We start from the raw sequence: 4,723 nt of genomic DNA on the forward strand, positions 1-4,723 counted from the left end.
GTGACAGTTGGTTCTTTATCTTTATATAATAGTGATCTCTGCTGCCGTCTTCTGGACAGACGATATGTTAAAGTCGTACATTGGAGTGTGAATTGTTCCATTGCAGCAATTTGTTGGACTAGTAACTTAGACTAGTCACTTAGACGGAAAAAACTACACCCCAAATCATTTTTGTTGTTGTATTTTACCCCCTTTTTCGATTCTGTCACATCACTGCAACTTCCAAACGGGCTCGGGAGAGGCGAAGTCATGCATCCTCCAAAACATGACCCATCTAACCGCTCTCCTTAACACCCGCCCGCTTAACCCGGAAGCCAGCCGCACCAATGTGTCGGAGGAAACACCGTTCAACTGGCACCCGGCCTGCCACAAGCGCGATGAGCCAATTAAAGCCCCACCGACCAAACCCGGACGACGCTGGGCCAATTGTGCGCCGTCCTATGGGACTCCCGGCCACGGCCGGTTGTGGCACAGCCTGGGAATAAATGTACACGGGGCATGAGACCGCTGCGACACTCTAGAGGCCCACCTCAAAACATTTCCAACAAGGATCGAGTGATAGCGGTGTTTTGAAGTTACTGCTGAACGACGTTATTACTGGGTTTGCGCTCGTTAACCGCAAAGATGTTCCCGCAGGAGTCATGTAAATATAGTTTAACGTTTTTTTGTTGGCATTAGCAGAAAACACACTGCCAAGTGTTCCTGGGTATGAGCTGCGCAACGAATCCTTGGAAATAGAACCAGTTATGTCACGCTGGTCACCAGGTTTGGCCTCAATTCAAATTAAAAGCAGTCAATTCAGGAAATTATTTGAATAAAACAAGTCTTAAATTGAAAAACCTTTTAAATAAATAAATAGCTTCAACTTTTCAGTTTATTAAGTTTTGAAAATTCATTTTTTTTGAAAATGCCTTTTCTCCAATTAATATAGTAATTTGTGATAACTTCCTGAATTGACTGACTTCACACACCATGGCTGGGTTCAATTCAAATTCAGCCCAACCCTGAGGGACCTACACACACCATGGCTGGGTTCAATTCAAATTCAGCCCAACCCTGAGGGACCTACACACACCATGGCTGGGTTCAATTCATATTCAGCCCAACCCTGAGGGACCCACACACACCATGGCTGGGTTCAATTCATATTCAGCCCAACCCTGAGGGACCTACACACACCATGGCTGGGTTTCATTGATCATAAACAAGAGCCTCTAATGCCCTGCACTAATGACTGTCCAGTGTAGCAGGCCTGTAAAACTCACTTCACAACGGGGAATCTCCATTGAACATCATTTTTTTAGGATTTATCTACGTCTGAGAAACTGGCCCTATGAGATCTCATTTGATTTAAACCGGAGAACCTGTTGCCAGACTAGAATTAACATAAAACTCAAACGATCGTGATGTAACAAAGCAGAGTGACAAAACATACCCACTGATAGGCTAGATGAAATGTTTAAAGAGCCAATCACATAGGGTTTCCACTCTTAAGATGCACAAAAAAAACTCCACCACAAAAATACCAAACAGTGTAAATGCAGATTTTATTTTTTAATGACAATTGTATTTTCAAAACGTGATGTGTACAGGACATTTAATGAAGCCCTTACCTCCTGCCTTGGAGGTTTGAGCTGGGGGTTGTTTCTGGACAAGGCCTTGCTATCAAATCAAATGTATTTATAAAGCCCTATTTACATCAGCGGATATCTCTCAAAGTGCTGTACAGAAACCCAGACTAAAACCCCCAAACAGCAAACAATGCAGGTGTAGAAGCACGGTGGCTAGGAAAAACTCCCTAGAAAGGCCAGAACCTAGGAAGAAACCTAGAGAGGAACCAGGCTATGAGGGGTGGCCAGTCCTCTTCTGGCTGTGCAGGTAGAGAGGAACCAGGCTATGAGGGGTGGCCAGTCCTCTTCTGGCTGTGCCGGGTAGAGAGGAACCAGGCTATGAGGGGTGGCCAGTCCTCTTCTGGCTGTGCTGGATAGAGAGGAACCAGGCTATGAGGGGTGGCCAGTCCTCTTCTGGCTGTGCCGGGTAGAGAGGAACCAGGCTATGTGGGGTGGCCAGTCCTCTTCTGGCTGTGCCGGGTGGAGATTATAACAGAACATGGCCAAGATGTTCAAATGTTCATAAATGACCAGCAGGGTCAAATAATAATAATCACAGTGGTTGTCGAGGGTGCAACAAGTCAGACACCTCAGGAGTAAATGTCAGTTATCCTTCTCCTGAAAGCGTGGTCCCTCTCCAAAGCCTTTTATATTGGCCAGGGTGTCGACATCTACATTCATCTCAGTGGACTGGTTACGACCTGAACTCTCCTTATAACCATCATCTAAATCAGGATTACAATGTTGCATCCCTCCTAACAGATCACTCTATTTCCTGTGACCTCACAACCAGTCTCAGTAGTCAGTCCACTGGTGAGGAGAGAGTCTGTTGAACATTGTGTTCCTCTTGAGATAAAAGACGACCAGTCTGAGTAGAGTCTGTTGAACATTGTGTTCCTCTTGAGTTCAAAGACGACCAGTCTGAGTAGAGTCTGATGAACATTGTGTTCCTCTTGAGTTCAAAGACGACCAGTCTGAGTAGAGTCTGATGAACATTGTGTTCCTCTTGAGTTCAAAGACGACCAGTCTGAGTAGAGTCTGATGAACATTGTGTTCCTCTTGAGTTCAAAGACGACCAGTCTGAGTAGAGTCTGATGAACATTGTGTTCCTCTTGAGTTCAAAGACGACCAGTCTCAGTAGTCAGTCCCACTGGTGAGGAGAGAGTCTGTTGAACATTGTATTCCTGTTCTGGTAAAAGTTCAGGTCAGTCCGTCTGTGGAATGGAGTTGAAAAACAACCAGTCTGACAGGAAATCAACAAGGCTGAAGGTGTAACAGTGGTGTCCAACATCCTCAGGGCAGGTCCCCATGTTGAGGAAGGAGTCAGACTTCATGTCCCTCTAGTTTGGCAAATAGAGGATCTGTGAATAAAATGAAGAGAGAAATAATGCAATCAACTTTCTGGAGGTGATTAAATATTATATATATATTTATTTGTACCTTTATTTAACTAGGCAAGTCATTTAAGAACAAATTCTTATTTTCAATGACGGCCTACCGGGGAACAGTGGGTTAACTGCCTTGTTCAGGGGGCAGAACGACAGATTTTTACCTTGTCAACTCGGGGATTTGAACTTGCAACCTTTCGGTTACTAGTCTAACACACTAACCACTAGGCTACACTGCGTGATTAATTCCAGTGTTAATCACAGTGTTTAGTGCCAGTGTTAATCACAGTGTTTAGTGCCAGTGTTAATCACAGTGTTTAGTTCCAGTGTTAATCACAGTGTTTAGTTCCAGTGTTAATCACAGTGTTTAGTGCCAGTGTTAATCACAGTATTTAGTGCCAGTGTTAATCACAGTGTTTAGTTCCAGTGTTAATCACAGTGTTTAGTTCCAGTGTTAATCACAGTGTTTAGTGCCAGTGTTAATCACAGTGTTTAGTGCCAGTGTTAATCACAGTGTTTAGTGCCAGTGTTAATCACAGTGTTTAGTGCCAGTGTTAATCACAGTGTTTAGTGCCAGTGTTAATCACAGTGTTTAGTGCCAGTGTTAATCACAGTGTTTAATGCCAGTGTTAATCACAGTGTTTAGTGCCAGTGTTTAGTGCCAGTGTTAATCACAGTGTTTAGTGCCAGTGTTAATCACAGTGTTTAGTGCCAGTGTTAATCACAGTGTTTAATGCCAGTGTTAATCACAGTGATGTCCACTCCACATACAGTATAATAATTGGATAACGTTGACATCCCCAATAAGCTATTCTTCTAAGCCACAATGTTTACGTTGAGGAAGGCAGCCCAATTCTGATAAATGTTCCATTAATTTACATTTTGACCAATCACATCAGATCTTTTTCAAAGCTGATTTGATTGGTCAAAAGACCAATTACTGGAGAAAACAAATTCAGAATTGGTCTGCCTGTCAGCAAAATTGTACAAAAAATTTTGATTCTTAAAAATAATATTTAGGGATTTAACAGACCTTTAGGGATTTGGGGTTTTCACTTGTGTAGAGTTTAGTCCAACATGGGGGGCTGATACGACCACGCTGCTTTAGGGATACTCTGCTGGAAACACAAACACATGTGTGATATCAGACCAAGCAATTACAGCTAATTCACCTTCCTTTAAGTGTTGACCTGAATGCTATTGGCACCAGTCAGATTCTATGAATTCTTAAAATGTTAATATAATTTACCCCCCCCCCTCATAAAAAACAAATGACTTGCATACCTTTTCATCCAGAGGCTCACGTGTCACAACTAGCTACGGATTCTGATTCATACGCGGTGTCTGGAGAAGGGGAGACTTGTGCACTGAGACGAGTTGACTGAGTGAGAGGGTCACTCACAAAACAGAGGACAAAAACAGAACAACTATTCCGATCGAACTGCAGTTCCTCACAATAAAATGACAGCTCTAAGAATGTCAGAGGAAGTATCCTTTAAAAAATAAACGAAAAAATACATAAAAATAATCTTAGTTTACGGTAGAATAACTCCCTGTTCAAAAAATGAACATATTGGTAACAGTAAGGCAGGTCTGGATACAGTCTCTAAATCTTTCCACAAAAAAATGAACATATTGGTAATAGTAAGACAGGTGTGGATACAGTCTCTAAATCTTTCCACAAAAAAAGGAACAAAAAAAACAAAATAGCCCACTGATAAAAAC

General features: G+C 42.5%; 1 long non-coding RNA gene across 2 annotated transcripts; it reads right to left on the reverse strand.

The window, feature by feature from the left end:
- Positions 1-2,712: 2,712 nt before the first annotated feature.
- LOC139401125 (uncharacterized) lies at positions 2,713-4,482 on the reverse strand. 2 transcript variants are annotated; one of them, XR_011632862.1, is made up of 3 exons: positions 4,283-4,482; positions 4,032-4,113; positions 2,713-2,971 (listed from the first exon to the last, which is right to left on the reverse strand). It is a non-coding gene; the product is annotated as an uncharacterized lncRNA (long non-coding RNA). The 2 variants fall into 2 exon arrangements; XR_011632861.1 differs by having other exon boundaries at positions 4,032-4,116.
- Between the last annotated feature and the right edge of the window lie 241 nt (positions 4,483-4,723).

Source organism: Oncorhynchus clarkii, unplaced genomic scaffold (genome assembly GCF_045791955.1).
Source record: "Oncorhynchus clarkii lewisi isolate Uvic-CL-2024 unplaced genomic scaffold, UVic_Ocla_1.0 unplaced_contig_4616_pilon_pilon, whole genome shotgun sequence".
Lineage (NCBI taxonomy): Eukaryota > Metazoa > Chordata > Actinopteri > Salmoniformes > Salmonidae > Oncorhynchus > Oncorhynchus clarkii.